The 21,362-nt window shown below is 38.2% G+C and overlaps 1 protein-coding gene across 2 annotated transcripts in view; it reads left to right on the top strand.

Annotated features, from left to right (window-relative positions):
* Window positions 1-21,362, top strand: part of NCKAP5 (NCK associated protein 5) — a 1,035,979-nt gene that overhangs the window by 479,265 nt on the left and 535,352 nt on the right. The gene's annotated exons all lie outside the window — the stretch shown is intronic.

The following is a 21,362-nucleotide window of genomic DNA, read 5'->3' as shown; positions in this document are numbered from 1 at the left end:
GGATGTTCAGATGTTCAAAGGGTAATAGGCTTTATTTTATTAAGGTCTACTGGATGCCCAGGCTTCAGGATGTGAGCACAATATCCATAAATGAGCAATCTTAGGTTTTCAGATAAGGACAGTTCAGCATAAGTCAAGCTTCTCAGTTCTTCAAACTTAAAAAACAAACAATGTAAAAACACTAAGATGTTTGCTACTGTCATTGTCTTTATCCTTTTCCTGCTCTTGACTATCTGCAGTGCATCTCTCCCTATCCTCTTCGCGTGTGCCATTTAGAAAACTGTGTTTTGAATTGTACTCAAAATCAATATGGTTGTTTTGGTCCATTTCAACTTCATTTTATAGACTGTGTGCGCCAAAGTGTCTGCCTGGATGTTACTCTAACATCCGAGATGACTGTCTGGGGATATGGGGGATGAACACTGGTGGATTAACTGCTGCTGCTGCTACCTCTGGAAAAAAAATATCATGCCAGGTTTTTTCCCCACTTATGACAAAACAATGGCATGTGTGCAATTTTGCAGCAAAAGAATTTGCTTTTTGAAAAAAAAGTGATGCATTTTTAGATCATGAAGGCTGCTTCCATTTGATTTTATGAGAGTTAAATAATCTAGCCAGTGAAAAGAGTAAGAAATTGTGAAAATATGCTGGCCTCACAATTCTTTGAACAGGGAAAGCAAAGGGCTGGAGGAGGAGGCTGAGTGTTGAGTGGGTCCTGGAAGGTGCAGCGGCATGCTAAAACACTTAAATGTTGATCACATTGTTTGCTCTGCTAGTGATCTTCATGCAAAGAGAATCTTGAACGTTCAAATATTATACAGCAACTGCTCACATGCATTTTTCAGCAGTGACTAGGAAATAAGGTGGAGAAAATGAAGGTTTAGTCAAATGGTGAACTGAAATTTTTCAATCTGGAATGTTACTACATTGCAAAATGTTTAGGGCTAGGCCATTCCTCAGTGTTTCAGTCTTTTGTTTAGGGCTTGCCCCGGTTCCTCAGTTGTGTTCCAGCTGACTGTGAGGAAATAACTTTTCTAGGTCTTAATTTCTTTATTTTTAAAATGAGGGGGTTGGAATTACATGATTTCGTTAGCTTAGTGGGCCATGCTACTGAACATTGGTTCATATAATGCTTTTATGATGAGGAGCTCTTTCTGGTAATAACTAAATGTTATCTAAGCTCATAAAAAAAGAACAGGCCTCTAAAGAATGTGTCTTTCTAACTCTGATAGTGAATGGGCGTGAGAAGAAATCATCACAGACAGATAAGTCTCTTGAATTTTACAAAACAAAACCCTCTTTTAAAACAGTATTGAAGTAACTGTTCAGTGCAGAAAATACCCAGAAAACACAGACAGACAAAAAGATGACTCCGGTTGCTTAAAAAATAACATTGGAAAAGTTTCCAGTGTTTTATTATACGTATTGTGAAAATGGTAATAAAAAAATATCACATTTATGCATTGATTGAGTTAACAAATATTTACTGAGCACACACTATGTGCCCAGTACCATTCTAGGCACCGGGGGAACATCAGTGGGGGAAAAAAAACATGCAAAAATCTGAGCCCTTAAATTGTAGTGGTTATGGAAACAGATATTCAATGCAATTATGAGCGTTAGATGGTGGGAGCAGCTATGAGAAAATACTATCAAAGTGGAGAGATTGGGACTTCTAGGGGATCAGTATTTTAAATGGAGTGTTTATAGTATTATGTCACTGAGAAGTTAGTATTTGAGCAAAACTTGAAGGGGGAAGGAGTGAACCATGGTGGTATCTGGAGGAGGAGCCTTCGAGGCAGAGATGAGCAAGTGCCTGAGAAGCGTTGGAGACAGGAGGGCTGGCGGGCAGTGCGGGGTGTGAAGGGTAGAGGGTGAACCAGAGAAGTGATGGGGGGCAGGGAGGACGTCATCCGGTCACCAGGGGTCTCTGGGTCATGTGCTGAGTGGAGCCATTGGAAGGCTCTGAGTGAGGCAGTGATATGACCTGATGTACTACTATTCATGTTACTGTTGTTTCCCCCATTCTATGATTTATCACATTTCAGTTCCTTAGAGACACCATCAGCCCTGACATTTATTAATGCCCTTTGTTTTTCCTCCCCCCTTCTTCAATATTTTTTCTCTTTCCTTACCTAATCAACCCCCCGCCCTGAGTTTTCTACTTAATTGTAAGCTTCAGCTTTTCAGCTTCTAGGATTCATTTATTCCTGAAATCCTGACTCTTTCTTCTGACAGCTTTGTAAATCAGGTAGTTCCACTAATCCTCTAAGTTTTATTCTTGCTGTCACAAACCCAGAACTTTGGTCATGTCTGTAGCAGAAATGGAGACTTCATCACAACAAGATCACCTTATGTTTTAAAAGACTACTATTTATAGTATTCTATATTTTTATCCACATGAAAAGAAAAATGATATGCAAAGTTATTCAAGAAATTTTTCAAAAAAGCTATATAATTGAGGCAGATATTTATTTTTAAAATCATTGAACCTATTATAATCAATGAACCTATTATAATCAAAGTCTTTAATACAAAGCATGCCCTTATTAAAATTTGACTTCATATAATAAATCTCTTTACTTATAAGTTTTAAGAACAGCACCCAAGGCACCATTTGGGGAATATTTGTTTTATTTTTAACAGACTTTTTATTTTGGAATAATTTTAGACTTACAGTAAAATTGCACACCTGCATACCCTTTAACCAGTTTTGTAGTGTTAACATCTCAACATAATTATGGCATAATTATCAAAACTATGAGGTTATTAACATAGGTGTGTTTCTGTTAACTAAACTCCAGATTTTATTACAATTTCACCAGGTTTTCAAATAATGTTCCTTTTTCTGCTCTAGGATTCCATCCAGGGTACCATACTGCATGTAGAGAGATTCCTTTTTAATGGCTTGTTGACTCATATGTGGGAGGAAGAAAAGCTGAGCTTGAGAATGAGACAGGTCTGGATTCAGAGTCCAGCTCTACCAGTTGTTAGCTGTGTGACCTTCGACACGTTATTTCACTGGTTTTTATCAATTTTGCATGCTCTATTGTTCTGTGAACTTGTCTTTGGAAATGCTTTCTTTCAATATATTAAATGTTTTATATTTGTTTCCTTTGTTCTTAACTATATATAGGAATAACACACACCAAATTTAGGACAATGAATACTTCTGGGGAGGGGAAAGGGCTTAGTTATATTTATTTACTTAATTTTTTAATGAAGCAAATATCATAAAATCTTAAAAATCTGTCAAATTTGCGTGGAGTTAAATGATATCTGATATTTCTAAATACCTTTTTTATGAATTTTAAAGATATTTCATCTTAACAATATTGTTAATTTAAATAAAAATGTTGAAATTAAAAAAAGAAAACCTATAATACCGTCAGAAGATAAGATAAGAGAAATTAGAAGAAAATATTAGATCACCAGAGGAATATATTAGAAAATCTGTTATCTTAATGGTTTGGACACAGTGATGGAGTGACTCAGCATGACACCAGGGTCATAAACTGTGGAGGTAAAACATGGAGATTAGACATGGCAAAAAGTATTTACTTCTGTTGAGTGAAAGGTTACAAAAACTGTTAATAAATTACACACTCCGTTTTTACTTTATTCATTTATTATTTTTTAACATTCTCACCAGAGGAGGATATATTCATTGGTTCCAGAGAGGAAAGGAAGGGAGAGAGAGGGAGAAAGGGAGAGAGAGAAAAACATCGATCAAATGTGCCCCAACCAGGGACTGAACCTGCAACCTAGACATGTGCCCTGACCAGGAATCGAACCCACAACCTTTCTTTCAGTTTACAGGACAATGGTCTAATCAAGGTGCCACACCAGCTTTTAAGTTGTAACAGATACAACAGTTATAAAGACATAAAATTCTAGGAATTTTCAGAGACATCCTCAGACTAAAGCTGTGAGTTACACAGCCGAGTTTGATCTTAAACTATGTTTGAAAAGCTGGATTAATCTACAGCCTCTTAGTTTTCCTTTAGGACTTTTTCAAGGAAATATGGTATTTCTGAAGAAAGTATGCTTATTTACCATGTGGCACTCTCCATATCAGCTAACATCTGCTAACCCCGGGACTGGCTGACAGTAAGATTTAGGCTAAATGCCCATCTTCCTTTTATTTTGGGTCAGATATTGGATGGTATTATACCAGGAATCTTGGAAACTATGCAGAATTTGTTCCATTTCTAACAAGGCAGGCATTTCAAAGACTACTTAAAGCAAAAAGAGTCTTATAGTCCCTCCGGTGGCTGAAATGTCTTTGCATGCATCTGTGTTTTGTGTTTGAAAAGGGGATGGGAGGAGTAGGACATCATCTGCATGGTGCTTCCCCTTCTTGTACTTTAAAAAGGGGAAGTGAAATTGACATACAGTTAAATGCGCATACCTTAAGTGTCCAATTTGATAAGTTTAGATAGCAGAGAAGGAAAACTCTGACTCCAAAAAACCTCCGCTGCCTTGCGGCATACCTCTTCAGGGGAAAGGCTAAGGGAGTAAACCCCGACAGAAAATCCGGAGCCGGAGTCCCTAAGGCGGTTTGACGTTGTAGTCAACACCGGCAACTCCTGCGGCGCACCTGAAGCCAAGCTGTATTGACTCCGTCTTTCCCTTGGACCCTTCAGCTGCGAAGAGAGGGGGGGTCTGCTGCATGGGCAACAGCAGACCCTCCATATCACCCTGCCCAGGCTCTGTAGCTTCAGCGTCATCGCAAGATGTCGATTCAACACAGGAGGAGACAGATACCATGTCACTCCCGAGTCGGACTGCACAGCCATTCTCGGCGGTGCAGATAGACTCTTAAGAAGCTACACCATCGTCTCTCGAGACGGACGGCTGCCGACGACGACGACGAGATAGAGGTATTGACTTGTGAAACCAACACCTCAGTTGAAGTATAGGAAAATTTTATTACCACAGGAAGTTCCTTCTTAACCCTTCTTGGTCCTGCATAGCAACCACTGATACGCTTTATATAATTCATGTATTAGATTTGCCAGTTCTTGAATTTTCATATAAATATATGTATATAATATATAACATACTATGAGATTTTTTTGTGTTTGGCTTCTTTCCTTTAACGTAATGTTTTTCAGGTTCATCATGTATTGTGGGTTTTTTAATAGCCAAATAATAATTTACTTTGTGAATATATCCCAATCTGTTCATCCAGTTTCCTTTTGACAGATAACTTGGGTTGTTTCCAATTTGATCTATTTTAAATAAGGCAATTATGAAATTTTTCTAAAACACTTTTTGTGGACATATTAGTTTATGATCATATATATGGTTTGCGAGTTCTTTATCCCATTGTGTAGGCTTTCTTTTTACTTTCTTGATGGTGGCCTTTAAAACACAAAAGTTTTTAATTTTGAAGAACTCCTAATTACCTATTTTTCTTTTCTCATATCTTTTGGTATCACACTGAAGAAAGCCTGCCTCACCCAAGGTCACAAAGATTTTCCTCGAAGAGTTTTCTAGTTCTAGCTCTTACATTTAGGTCTGTGGTACACCTTGAGTTGTTGTTTGTGTGTTTGAGGAAGGTGTCCAACTTCATCCTTTTGCACGTGGCTATCCAGCTGTCCTAGCACCATTTGTTGAAAAGACTGTCCTGTCCCCCATTGAGTTGTCTCGGCCCACAGTTGAAATAAGTTGACATGAATGTGAAGGCTTGTTATTGGACTTTCAGTTCTATTCTGTTGCCCTCTAGGTCTATCCTTACGCCTGGTGGGGAGAGGTGGGAAGGGAGGCTGATTACTCCTGGGCAGAGGTGGAAGTCTAGACCTCCCGGGTGGCCTCCACTTACATTGCAGGGGTTCGGGAGTTTATTACCACCTGACAAGGGTGAGAATCCTGGCTTCCTATCTGGCCTTCTCTGACACCCCCTATGGGTGTTTTGGGGTACCTCATTATAGCCTCACAGGGATAGAAATATAGACTAGAAATTGCCAAGAATAGAAGTGCAAACCTCAAATATAGACCACTCTTTCATAAACTTGTAGTATGAAAGCAGCTGGAGAGAGGTATGGGATGGAAGGAAGTTTTTTTTTGTGTTTGCTTGTGTGTATTTTTTTTGAAATGGCTGGCACAGTGCATGTTTCCACTCTGAGAGCATCTGTGTGGTTGAAGAGGGCAGAATGAGGGTGAGGGCGGCTGCACAGGCTTGGGAAGGGCATTCTGGACCCCACTTCCTCACATTCCTCTTCACAGTGTAATGGTGGTGATAGGGATGGGGCTAGAATAGGGACTGTGATTAAATGGGGACAGTGTTGGGCACACAGTGTTCCTTCCTTTTTTTTGTTTTTCTTTCATTGATGGCCATTGCAATCAACTCTGCAGGGCCTGAATCATTGTAAGCCTAACCAAATGCTATGATCATGGATAGATAGAAAACACGCCCTGCATCGTATCATACGTACAAGGGAAAACACCTCCCGTCTCACTAAAATTCTTAGAGTAGTATTGACTCCATTATTTCCAAACCAAAATCCTCTGCAACCTGGATTATTTAATTTAAACCCACAGTAGCTTTTGAGATGTTTTATTTATATTGGGGCTTTTTAGTTTTGTATTTTTAATATACTGGTCTTTTAACACCGTGGGGTGGGGCATTGGATGTAATAACAAAGGTTTTAACTTAAAGGGGTTAATTAATGAGAGAATATTATTTATATAGGCCTAAAAGCATTTGCTTGTAGCATGTAGGTCGGACACCTGTGGTTGGGAAGGTGAGAGGGGTCTGAACACTGGACAAAGAAATACTGCAGAGAGCTATTGCATAGAGACTGTAAATTGACATTTAAACTAGATTTTTAAAATAGATTTGTTAATTGTTTTTTCATGTACACACACTCAAGATTTTCATATTGATATAGATAATATCATAACAAATGAAATACAAAATTATTTAAAAGTGAATCCATGGTTATTTTTTTGTTTTGATCAGGTGTTTTCTAATCAAAGAATACAAAAGAAACAAAGCTACTATCACATGGAAATGTTTAAGGTCAGAAATAATTGTTATGCACTTTTAAAGTTGTAGCAAAAGTACAAATGTTGTATTTAACTAAAGGAATATGAGTAACATTCTATCCAAAGAACACAACACAAGTGTAAACCTTAAAACAAGTGTATTTAATAAAAGGCACTAGCAATTTCAAAAGTCCTTAAAGTGATGTTTGGCACATTACAAAAAAAAAGTGGTTCCATCTGTTACTTTTTATTTATAACAAAAGGGGGGGAAAGGAGATCATTTTGATCAATGTCCTTTTAATTCTTGAACTTGGTATAAAATAAATCACAGTGTTATGGCAATTCATTTATAGAGGTTAAAGTGATATGTTGTGGCTTTTCATGGTAACATGGGTTTCGCTTGCTGAGCGACTGGGACTTTGATTTGCCACATTACCTGCTGTGGTTTAAGTGATGCAAAATAATTATTGGGCCTTTCTTGTCATGGAGGCCTATTCCACACCTGCACCCTTTTGTTGGGAGCCCGACAGGGATGCTGGATTTGAGGTCTCCACTGAATAGGCATCCTCCCTGCGTAGAACTCCTACACCGGATTGATTTATGGATGCATCAAGGTCTTTGTTAGCATGTAAACCCCTAATTAATTTAAAGCCCTCTGTTGAGAAATTAAACTTCTAGTTAAGATTTTTAACAGACTCAGATGGTGCTAATAATGGGAAGCAAGTCCTATTAATGGATTTTCCATGGTCACTGGCATCCATACTCCACAATGAGGGCTAGTATATGGAGCTTGGGTTGTGCCCTCGCATAAAGGATGGACTGTCAGGAAATGATTCCGTTGTTGCCCCTAACCCAATCAGGCTCATCATTTGAGTGCTAGCTTCCCATCTGTAGGGTGTCAGAGGGAGAGACAGACAGAGGCAGACATGAGCAGAAGAGGCAAAATAGGGGAAAGAAGAAAACATGTTTGGATTACATAAAGCTTCAATCAGATGTTTCTTTTCAACTAATGACTCCAAGTTTCTACTACTGGAATTAGCCTTGGTCTAGGTCAAAGTAGGAAAATCAAGGAAATTCTCATAATGTTGTGAGAATAAATGGATAAAAGGTCTTAAATGACCACCATAAAAATTCTGTGTCTTTAAGTTATTGTGAACAACAATGAATTCTAAATGGATTAGGTCTGTAAATGTAACAGATGAAATGATTTACATACTTGAAGAAAGCGGATGAATTTTTCTTTAACTCTGGTGATAGAAAGGCTTTCTCTGACTCAAGCTCCAGGTGCAATAAAAGTCTTAAACATTTCACATGAAAATTCAAAAATCTTTCATGACCAAATGCTGTAAACAAAGTCAAAGGAAAGCTGACTTTGGAGCACAATATTAGCAACATACATCACAACAAAGGGCTAATATACCTAGCATATAAGAACCTTTACAATTGAGAGTCAAGGGACCAAAAATTCAATAGAAAAAAATGGGAAAGGGACATGCACATATTGCTGGCATAAATATGACCCACAGGCATTTGAGAAATACGTTCAAGCTCAGTCATAATTAGAGAAGTGCAAAATGAAACAGTACGAGCTATCATTTTTCACCTATCAGAAAGCAAAAACCAGATAATATTACAACACATTCTGTTGGTGAGGTCATGGAGAAACATGCTCGTACATTACAAATTGTTGCAATCCTTCTGAAGGGAAATTTGATAATAGCTAAAAAAAAATTACATACACACTTACCTTTAGACCTAGCAATCCTACTTCTAGGAGTCTATTCTTATGATACACCTGCAACAATATAAAAGCACACATGCCCAAAGGTTATTCATTTCAGCCTTTTTTGTGTGATCGCAAAATACAGGTTGGTTGAACAACCTATAGTACAGATACAATGGGGTCTATGCAACTGTTAGGGGTGGAGCAGGTATCTCTACAAATTGATGTGGAATAATTTCCAGGGCATTTTTGTGTAGCTCTGACTCCTAGTGTGATGTTAATGTTTCACATACCCTCTGTATACCCCAAGATGAATACATAATTAAAATCAATCAGCATATCAAGGAAATTCAAAATGCAATACAAACAGTAACATATTATAGATTATTAATAAAGTGAAGTGGATAAATGACCCATGGACATGGACAATGGGGTGGGAATGGACTCTGGGAGAAGGGGTGGGCAAGTTGGGAGGAAGCAGTGGGGGAAAATGTGTGACAACAGTAAGAGAAAAACAATTTTTAAAAAAGTGAAGTGGCTGAAGAAAATAATCAACCTAAGTATCTGAAAAACAATATTTTGGTACCTGAAAAACAATATTTTGATTGGGAACTGTAAGGTGAAAGATAGAGAATTGTACATAAATGCTGTTATCTAGTGGCTAAGGTGATTCTCACAAGAGTATGTGCTGGAAATTCTGAAACTACTTTATTTGCTTACTAGAATTAAACAAATAATTATATCATAAATAAATGTAGGTAAAGAAAAGGAGAATGCTAAGACAAACCCTGTGGTGTTAAGGATCAGAAGTTATCAGTAAAAACTCATGGCTATGCATATGTGCGTATCTTTTTCACATATACACACATAGTTTGTACTCTCAACTCACACACACACACACACACACACACACATATACACAGATGTAGATATATATGTATGTGTAGGCTACTATATATACATATGTTTCCTAGCTCTGTCCACTGAAAGGGCTTAAAGTGGTGGTATTTCAGAGACAGTGATGCAACTAGAGCCCAGATCATGGTTTCTAAACACCATTCTCTGATAAAATGATGCTCTTTGGAGCAGTGATTGATTCCAGACCTGAAGTGGGAAAATATACAAGATGAACTTGAAATAGTCTGTTGTGTTAAAAAGTAAGGAAATGCCCCCAGATAGAAGGGATTTTCTTAAAAGAACACAGTACCCAACCTGAAGGCACTCTTTATAACCAAAGGTAGAACAGTCTGAGCCACAAAATAATCTAAATAACCTCAGATTGAATTTTCAGCTATAGAATAAATCATATTTCCATGAGTCTACACTGATGGATGCTAAAAATTAGTGGGCAGAAATCTGAGGAAAAATAGAATTTTCAGCCTGTAAGTATCTCATCCAAGGTATATATTAAATACAAAGGGCAAATAACAACTTTACAGTAGAGAAAGCTGGTAGGTACTACATCAGCCAACTGATCGAGATAAACATCCACCAGTATTAATATATAGTGCATCATGAGCCTGTTGAAAAGGTGCACTGACAAGAACACATTCTCTGTGTGTGTATGTGGTATACTTGCCTAAAATACAGTGATGAAAAAATACCCAAGAAACCTAAATTGAGGGGCATTTACAAAGTAATTGACCAGAACTCTTTATGATTTTTAAAGCTAACAAAGTCAATGAGAGACTGACAGTTATAAACTGAAAGGGATCCTAAATAGAATCCTGCAAAAGTAAAAGGATATCAGTAGAAATGCTGATGAAATTCAAATAACTTCTCTTTAATTTACTTAATGGTATTATAGCAGTGTTAATTGCATGCATACATTTTTTATCACTGAAAAATATATACTGCATATTTGCCTATCTTCAGTCTCTTTATTCCCTTTACTGGTTTCCAAATTTCTGGTAAATCTATCATATGTGGATATGAATGATGCTTGATATTTCCATATTCATTTCCTTTCTTCCAGCTCCCCCCGGAGTTGCAATATGTGTCTTTATAAGAATGAACAGAACATATGATACCTACCCAAGTTATCTTCAGAAATATTCCACCCCAACTTCCTGTCATCCCCAAATCTAGAATTTACCTAACTTCATTGAGGGTGGAAGGGAGCTCTCCTCAGAGACAAAACAAAATGTCACGTGGATCTTCCCTGGTTGCCTTTGACATGAGGACGGGCCCTGGCACTCTGTCTTCTTGAACTTCAGCTTTCTGCACAGGACCGCAGTACATTGCTTCCAGCACCAAAACACTTTCTTTCTTTCTTCTCTTTTCTTTTTTTCTTTTTTTTTTTTTTGATTTTCTTTTATAAGTATTTGTTTTCTTCTAATTTTTTCTTTTTTTTATTGTTGTTCTATTACAGTTATCCCATTTTCCCCCATTGCTCTCCCCTGCATAAAGATATGACAAATCTGGTTGTAACCCCCAGCAAATAGCAGTATTTGTGGCCCAGAAACATTGGGATCATTAGGGAGTGAATGTAATTTACCAGTCAAAGAAGTATAAAGACAAAATGTGGTGGCTTAATCAGGCTCCTCTATTTGGAGTGTTAGGATCATTTTTGTTTTGTTCCATATTTAACCATTTCTTAGGTTTCTTTAGTGCTCAAACAATTAAGATTTATTTAGGAAGTGGCTTATCTATGCATCATCAATATATCATTTTGTGTTACTATTGAAATTCATGTTATTGTAGATATTTGCTACCACTCTTATGGTTGTTTACATTTTTGGATTAATGATAAAGAATTATATCCTTGGGGCTCAAGTCTTTATTTCTAATTTAAAAAACGTGCTTTCTCAAAGTGTCTCTTTATAAGACTTAATTGTAGATATGTGATAAAAGATACTTTTAATATTGTAGGTTTGACCTTATTAAAAATTAAGATGTCAAACAGACATTTTGACATACCACTTACTTGGTCTCAGAAGAATGCTCTTAAAGGTAGCTTTTCAAAGCAGTATTCAGTATATGTACTTTTGTAGGAATGGCTTCTTTTTAAGAGACCCAAGGATAAAAAGATTGTTTTTTTTTTTTTTATTATTTAAAGAAAAACTTAGTTATTTTAACCCTGAATATCTTATTTAAGAATTCCTTGGTTAGTGTCTCATTTTTCTCCATCCCAAAGCTGGACTCCCCCACCCCGTCCCCGCTTCTTGTTAGTGCACTTCATAGGAGCACTAGTTTCAGCATACAAGAACCATGGAGGGCATGTCATTGTCTGGTTCATTTGTTAGAGTTGTTGTGTTGACAAATATTTCTGGGCTGGGAGTGCAAGCCCCTGCTCTCCTTTTCAGAGAATTTTGTTATTGATTCTGACTTTCTACCAGAAGAGGGAGCCACATTCATTTAAAATCCAAGTTCAGTTCTTTTCTCACCAAGTTCCGGATGGAAAGCATGTGGCGTGGTCCTCTTGGTATGATGGAACCAGACCTCACCTTTGTGGTGGGAGGAGGACACTCTCAGAGACCAGCACCAGAAGCTGAAGGCCTGAGGATGCTTTCAGTCCTATAATGAATACATATGTTCTTATGCTTTTCTCTCTTAAAACACAGCAAACTCAAATAAACAAAGAAACAACAAAAAAATTTTAAAGTATGCTTATCTCTAAAGCCCACGTTTCATCTCAGTCGGAGGATTACATCTCTGTTGGATTAAAAGGACTGGCTCTTTAATTAAACATGTAATAACCTACTTTTCCTTATCATTCAATAAAAACAGTTGTCTCTTTTGTAGGGTTGATATCACAGCATGAAAAATTGAGTGTAGCCTTTATATTGTAATTTGACAGATAACTTCAAAAACATCCTGTCTCCAAATTCCTCCCTTACCTCTCTACCTACCTGCCCAAGTGTTTAAAATTAAAGTGTGAAAAGTTAATTCATTTGGGATATTATAGTTTCCTTTAAAGAGCCTTAAAATTATAAATATTTCCTACCTGGTAATATATTAATCTATCAAGAGCCATTTAACAGTACATACTAGATTAATTCATTAACTGTAGGAAACTTGTCATCTTAGCAATTAAATTAGGAGTTCATTATGTAGTTTTTATTTTTAATTTATTTTTTGCTAAGAATGCATGAGATCTCCCCTCTTAAAAGATTTTGAAGTGACAATACAGTACTGTTGCCTACAGGCAGAGTGTTGTACAGCAGATCTTGAGAACTTATTTGTCTTACTTAAGCAGGACTTTGTCCTAACAATTAGTAACTCACCATTCTACCCCCAACCCCAAGCCCCTGGAAACTACCATTTTATTCTTTGATTCTATGAAGTTGCCTATTTTTAAAACATTTAATTGAATTTATTGGGGGTAACGTTGGTTAACAAAATTATATAGGTTTCAAATGTATAATTCTATAATACCTCATCTGTATATTGTACTGTGTGTTCACCACTCAAAGTCAGGTCTCTTTCTGTCACCATTTATGCCTCCCTTACCCTCTTCTACCTCCCACCACCTCCTTTGCCTTTTTTTTTCCCTTAATCCCTTCACCTTTTTCATCCAGCCCTCCAACCCCTCTCCTCTCAGTCTGTTTTCTGTATGTATGAGTCTATTTGTATTTTGTTTGTTCATTTACTTTGTTCATTAGATTCCACATACAAGTGAAATAATATGGTATATTTCTTTCTCTGACTAGCTTATTTCATTTAGCATAATGTTCTCCAGGTCCATCCATGCTGTCACAAAGGGTAAGATTTTTTTTCTTTTTTATGGCCGAGTAGTATTCCACTGGGTAAGTGTCCTGTAGTTGTTTTACCTACTCATCTACTGATAGACACATGGGCTGCTTCCGTATGTTGGTGATGGTAAATAATGCTGCAATGAACATAGGGGTGCATATAGTCTTTCAAATTAGTATTTCATGTTTTTTTGTAATTAATTCCAGAAGTGGAATCGCTGAGTCATAAGGCAGTTCCATTTTTAATTTTTTGAGGAAATGCCATGCTGTTTTCCACAGTGGCTGCACCAGCCTGCATTCCCACCAGCAATGCATGAGGATTTGCTTTTCTCTGACATTTTCACTGATGCTTGTTTGTTGATTTATTGATGATAGCCATTCTGACAGGAGTGAGGTGTCATTGTGGCTTTAATTTGCATCTCTCTGATGATTAGTGACATTGAGCATCTTGGCATATGTCTAGAGGCCATCTCTATGTCCTCTTTGGAGAAGTGTCTATTCATATCTTTTGCCCAATTTTTAATTGGATTATTTGGGCTTTTCTTTGTTAAGTAAGTTCTGTATGAATTTTGGATATTAACCCCATATCAGATGTATCACTGCTGAATATGTTCTCCCATTAAGTGGGTTTTTTTTTTTTTAATTGATGGTTTCCTTTGCTGTGCAAAAACCTTCTAGTTACATGTAGCCTTGTTTATTTTTTGTTTGTTTGTTTCTCTTGCCCTAGGAAATATATCATACCAGAAAAATATTGCTGTAAGAAATGTCTGAGGTTTTACTGCTTATGATTTCTTCTAGAGTTTTTATGGTTTTGAGTCCTGCATTTAAGTCATTGGTCCATTTTTAATTTATCCTCATGTATGGTGTAAGAAGGTGATCTACTTTTTTTTTTTTTTTTCAGGTATCTGTCTATTTTCCCCCATCATTGTTGACTCTCTTTACCTCATTGTATATTCGTGCCTCCTTTGTCAAATAGTAATTGATTATAAAGATGTGGGTTTATTTCTGGGCTCTCTAGTCCGTTACATGGATATATGTGTCGTTTTCATGCCAGTATCATGCTGTTTTGATTACTATGGTCTTTAATATAGTTGTATATCAGGTAGCATAGACCCTGGCTGGTTTAGCTCAGTGGATTGAGCGTCGGCCTGCGAGCTAAGTGTCGCTGGTTCGATCTTCCAGTCAGGGTACATCAGAGAAGGAAAACTCTGACTCCAAAAAACCTCCGCTGCCTTGCGGCATACCTCTTCAGGGGAAAGGCTAAGGGAGTAAACCCCGACAGAAAATCCGGAGCCGGAGTCCCTAAGGCGGTTTGACGTTGTAGTCAACACCGGCAACTCCTGCGGCGCACCTGAACCCAAGCTGTATCGACTCCGTCTTTCCCTTGGACCCTTCAGCTGCGAAGAGAGGGGGGGTCTGCTGCATGGGCAACAGCAGACCCTCCATATTACCCTGCCCAGGCTCTGTAGCTTCAGCGTCATCACAAGATGTCGATTCAACATGGGAGGAGACAGATACCATGTCACTCCCGAGTCGGACTGCACAGCCATTCTCGGCGGTGCAGATAGACTCTTAAGAAGCTACACCATCGTCTCTCGAGACGGACGGCTGCCGACCATATCAGGTAGCATGATTCCTCCAAATTTGTTCTTCCTTCTCCAGATTCCTGTAGCTACTCAGGAAGATTCTATGAATTTGACTATTTAAGATACTGCATATAAGTGGAATCGTACAGTGTTTCTTTTTCTGTGTCTGGCTTATTTCACTTAGCATAATGTCCTTGAGTTTTATCCATATTGCAGTACCTTCTTTTTTAAGGCTGAATAATGTTCCATTTTATGTATACACATCATATGCCAGATGTTCTTTATCAATAGTTGGACATTTATGATCTTTCTACATCCTGGATATTGTGAATAGTGCTGGAATGAACATGGCAGTCAGTACGAATGTAATTGTTTTGGATAGAGGTTATTTCTGTGTTGTGTCTCAGTGCCAGAATGAAAGCATACCTCAACAAAGACAATATAAAAAGGAAGCTTAGAAAAGAAGAGAAGAATGTGGTTGTCTTCAGATTATTCATCCACTGCACAATTTCCCTGAGTGGAGTCTTGTTAACAGCCTTCACACAATAGGCTGTCCACATTCCTATTGTTACCAGGACATGGACAGAATTTTTCACTGGTTTAGGGAATTAGGCATTTCTTCTCCATTTCCCACCTATCACAATAATAGGCACATAGTGTGAATTAGAAAGTCATAAATGTTGGGAAGCCACTGGGCAGAATTCTTTGTTGTAATTATTACAGAGTTCTTTGAGAGCCCACAGTGATAGCAACCGTAATATACTGTGGATAATGGTGACAAGGGCTAATATTTGTGGAGCATTGTTTCTGCACAGGCTCTACACAAACTCTTTACAACAACCCATGCAGGTAGCTATTATTATTAATACACTACTTGCCCAAATCCCATAGCTAGTAAAATGCATAGCTTGTTTTTGAACTCCATCTGACCCTAAAATCTGAGTTTTCAAGAAGCCCCCAAAGGCAATGAAATGATACACTTCTCCCAATATTTTCCCCTTTTAAAATACCTGTGTCTTTCTTGTATTTAAAAGAGAATCACTTTTGCATAAATCACGAACACATATAAAATATAATATTAGGCCCATACTAAAATTATTTAAAAGAAGTCATCCAAGGGAAAATACTTTCTAAACGTTAATGTCTGATTATTTCAGGTTCCTTATACTTTAAGTTGAAAATATCGTGCATCTTTTGCTATCTATTGGTTTCTTTGTTGTTTTACAAACAACTGTAAGTTGTACAGCGATACCTTATACTTGATGACTCCTTTAATGTCTTACTATGGCAACCACATTAGGTATTTGCTATTGCTTCTACACTCAACCAGGTCCATTTCATATCAGATTAGTTTTTCAACTGCACAAACAGGGTTCTCTTTTCTAACTGGAAGCAGATGGATTTCCACTGCTCTAGGTAGCACTCTTGTGGGGAGGTGGCTTGATGTGCAAGCAGGTGTGGACTTCTCACACCTAGACACTAATTACCTGTGAGTGGGAGCCACTTCACTGTAAAGATGTTGGGTTCAGCAGTGCTGCTAAACTTTCATCAGAAGTTCCTGTAGGCAACAAGCAGATTCGGGATGCTTACAGCAGCAGTCATAGGTTAATATTGTCACAAAAAGAAAGCTGTGTATAACTGCTGATAAAAGATGGCAAAAACACTATGCAAGAGGAAGAGCTAAATGACAAACCATCTTCTTATTATGTCAGTAGTGTTCCACAGTCCCCTTGGTGTGAGCCTTCTTGAAAGGCAAACAGATGTGCTCTTTCATCTGTGCAATTGAATCTAATTGGGAAAGAAAAGATTTCTGTCCTGATTAGCAGAAGTAAGATTAAATGTAGCACATCTCATTGGAGGTTTCAAGATCTGGGTGGTGGTGGAATTCTAGAAAAAGAACAGCAGTCAGAGCATTTGATATGTCACTCTTCAATTTATTGTAGTGAACTTTGGCATTTCAAGGTCAGAGTGGTTAGACAAGATTGCTCGGAGTTGTTTGGAAGTCTTGGTCCTGACTTTATGATGTTCCTTATATGTACCTGCTGCTACTGACAACTGCTGATATGTTCTTCTTGTATAGTCACCCTGATGCTGGGATGCTGGGTTCAGGGCAAGAGTCTACAACTTTACAAGGATTGATGAAGAATAGATAGAAGAATGATTAGCATTGCCCCATAGTGCCAGGGCTGTCAGGAGAAAGGGGCTGCCTTTCTATTTGCTGGACTGTGTTTAGACACAAGGATACTGTCCATGGTGCAAAGAGGAGGTACTGTGGCTGGGAAAATTCTTAGCATACACATCGAGATATACACTTTTTATCTGAGTGGTAGTTTCAGTTTCTTTGCTATGAAAACTACCATTAACATAAGCAACAAATGTGACCTTACAAAAATGCAAGAAAATTACTCAGTGAGTATTAAACTTGGATAGGAAAAATATGTTCATTATATATATATTTTTTCTTACTGAAGTCAAGGAAAAGAAAACTGTTTTTAGTTATAGCTTCTAATCCAAAATTTCTCTATGAATGGATGACTTTACATCAAACTGATGCCCTGGCTGGTTTAGCTCAGTGGATTGAGCGTCGGCCTGCGAGCTAAGTGTCGCTGGTTCGATCTTCCAGTCAGGGTACATCAGAGAAGGAAAACTCTGACTCCAAAAAACCTCTGCTGCCTTGCGGCATACCTCTTCAGGGGAAAGGCTAAGGGAGTAAACCCCGACAGAAAATCCAGAGCCGGAGTCCCTAAGGCGGTTTGACGTTGTAGTCAACACCGGCAACTCCTGCGGCGCACCTGAAGCCAAGCTGTATTGACTCCGTCTTTCCCTTGGACCCTTCAGCTGCGAAGAGAGGGGGGGTCTGCTGCATGGGCAACAGCAGACCCTCCATATTACCCTGCCCAGGCTCTGTAGCTTCAGCGTCATCGCAAGATGTCGATTCAACACGGGAGGAGACAGATACCATGTCACTCCCGAGTCGGACTGCACAGCCATTCTCGGCGATGCAGATAGACTCTTAAGAAGCTACACCATCGTCTCTCGAGACGGACGGCTGCCGACGACGACATCAAACTGAATTCAATGACACTCTAGGGACTCAAAAAAGGAAGTAAGTTCTGCCAGAAGTCCAATAGGAGAGGCAGAGGAAGGGCGCCAGGCACTGGGGAGGACCCATTCTGATGACTCCACACTGCAATAGCTCTCTTCTGTTGAACTATTGCCCAGAAAATGCCATTGGTTTGGGGAGGGCCTGTAATGGGAGGGACCCCACAAATGGTGCAGATATTTGTCAATAATGTACAGAATTAATCTACTTGGAAAAAAATTGTTGTGTGTTTTTCATATGGAAATAGGGTACTATTCTGGACAAAGTAGTTTGAGACAAAATCTGTGGTCAAAAAATTTTATCAGTTGAAATTAACTCTTCATCGAAGATGGCAGTGGAGTAGGTGGAAGCTACACTAACCTCTTCCAAGGACCAAACTAGAATTACAGCTAAATTGTAGAGAAATCATCCTGAATAACCAACTGAACATGAGCTGGAGAGAAACCTTATTATAACCCAGGACTTATGGAAAAAACCACTTCACCACAATAAGACAGGTAAGGAATACAGAGGCAGTACAAGGGAGCTGTTTGGGCACCCAGAGGCAGCAGCTGAAGTTCTGTAGGGATATTTCAGCAGCTGGGGGTTCAACCTGAGAAGTGTGGGGTCTAAACCCCAAACTGGGTTTCCCAGTCTAGAGCATGAACACTGGGAAAGGAACCCAAATAACATCTGGCTGTAAAAAGCAGTGGGGTTTCTATCCTCCAGGGAGATATTGCTAGAGATGCAGAGAGCCACTTAAAAGGCCGACACAGAGAATTTTGTTTGTAGTCACTTACCTTGGCTCTGGCAGAGAGAGGGAAGAGTGGACTAGAGTTGCATAAGGAGAGTCACGTTTGTTGACTCTGGGGAGAGAGCTGAAGGATCAGCTGCCAGGGTCTTTGTGCTGAGTCATTCCCAATACTGCAGAGGCCATCTTTCTCAGGCAGAGCACCCTTCCCCACTCTGTGCTGGGGATAAGCAATAGCCTCACCTGCAGGAATTCTCACCCCACCCTGAGGATCTTAAGTAGGGCTGCTGAGGAGAACAGCTGGAGGCAATTTCAGTGATTAAGCCTAGCAGAAAGCCTGCAGGCAAAGGCAGATCTCTGGGAGCTTTGAGATATTAGCTGATTCTCCTCTGGACCTGGCACTGGTAGAAACTGGCTGTGGTGCACAGCCTGGTTCTTTCTGCACAAAAACAGGCACAGCAGAGGGAGCCACAAGGTGTGTGTTGCTGATAGTTTCAAACAAGTTGCTCAGGGTCAATAACAGCCAGCATATGACATAGGCCTACACCAGAGTCTCAGTAGATCTACCTAGTACGTAGAAACAAACACAGAGAGACAGCTAAAATGGGAAAATAAATAAACAGGCTCCAACTAAAAAAACAAGAGAATTCTTAAGAAGATGAACTAGATGAAATGGAGGCAAGCAATTTATCAGGTAGTTTATAGAGTAATAATTACAAGGACACTCAACTGCATGAAAAAAGACATAGAGACCATTAAAAAGTACCAGTCAGAAATAAAGAATGTGATATCTGAAAAAAGTTATACATTGGAAGAAATAAATAGTAGGTTAGATGAAGCAAAGACTCAAATCAGTGATTTGGAATACAAGATAGAAAAATACACCCAAACGGAGCACTAAAAGAAAAAAAACAAAAAGCAAAAACAAAAAAGAGGAGACTTTAAGAAACCTTTGGGACAACATAAAGTATAACAACATATGCATCGTGGGATTACCAGAAGGAGAAGAGAGTGAGCAAGGGATTGAGAACTTATTTGAAGAAATAATGACCAAAACCTTCTTTAACTAGGTGAAGGAAAAAGACAAGTCCAAGAAGCACAAAAAGTCTCAAACAAGATGGACCCAAAAAGGCCCACAACCAGACACAAGGAGATAATCTTAAAAGCTTCAAGAGAAAAGCAGTTACTTACAGCGGAACACCAATTACACTGTCATCTGGTTTCTCTACAGAAACATTTCAGACCAGAAGGGATTGGCAAGAAGATTCAAGGTGATGAAAAGTAAGGACCTACAAACAAGGCTACTTTGTCCAGCAAGGCCATTATTTAAAACTGAAGAAGTAAAGAGCTTCCCAGACAAGAAAACGCTAAACGAGTTGGTGAGCACCAAACCAGTACTACAACAAATGTTAAAGGGGTTATTTTAAAAAGAGGAAAAAGAAAAAGAGAAAAAATAGAGGAAACTAGTTAAAAAATAAAATAGGAATATATGTGAACTTATCAATAACCACTTTAATGTAAGTGCCTTAAATGCTCCATACAAAAGACATAGGGCAGCTGAATGGATAAGAAAACAAGACCCACATATATGTGATCTCCAAGAGACCACTCTCAGAATAAAGATACACACAGACTAAAAGTAAAGGGATAGAAAACAATATTTCATGCAAATGGAAAGGATAATAAGCTGGGGGAGCAATATGTATATCTGATAAAATTGACTTCAAAACCAAGGCTATTGTAAGAAATAAAGAAGGACACTACATAATGATAAAGGGAACAATTCAACAACAGGTTATAACCCTAGTAAATATTTATGCAGCCAACAAAGGAGCACCTAAATGGGTAAAGCAAATCTTGATTGACATAAAGGGAGAGACTGAAAGAAATACAGTCTTAAGGGGATTTTAATACCACATTGTCTTCAATGGATAGATCTTACAGACAGAAAATCAAGGAAAGAGAGGCCTTAAATGACACACTAGATCAAATGGATTTAATTGATGTCTCCAGAGCATATCACCCCAAAGCAGCAGAATATACACTTTTTCAAGTTTCCATGGAATATTTTCTAGGATATACCACATGTTAGGACACAAAACAAGTCTCAATAAATTTAAGAAGATTGAAATCATATCAAGCATCTTTTCTGATCACAGTGCTACAAAACTAGAAATCAATCACAAGAAGAAAACTGAAAAATACACAAAGACATGGAAGCTAAATAACATGCTTTTTAACAATGAACAGGTCAACAACAAGATTAAGGAAGTAATAAAAAGGTACTTTGAAACAAATGAAAATAAGAACACAACAATCCCAAATATGTGGGACACAGGGAAAGCAGTCCTAAGAGGAAAATTCATAACAGTACAGGCTTACCTTAAGAAACAGGAAAAAGCTCAAATAATTAATTTAACTGTACACTTAAGGGAACTTGAAAAAGAACAACAAACAAAGCCGAAAGTGAGTAGAAGGAATGATATAATAAAGATCAGAGCATAAATAAACAATATACAGTCTAAAAAACAAT

The sequence above is a fragment of the Furipterus horrens genome, unplaced genomic scaffold (assembly GCF_987537825.1).
Source record: "Furipterus horrens unplaced genomic scaffold, mFurHor1.1.pri manual_scaffold_1, whole genome shotgun sequence".
NCBI lineage: Eukaryota > Metazoa > Chordata > Mammalia > Chiroptera > Furipteridae > Furipterus > Furipterus horrens.
The sequence above is the reverse complement of the archived record's forward strand: the minus strand, read 5'-3'. Positions and strand labels throughout refer to the sequence as shown.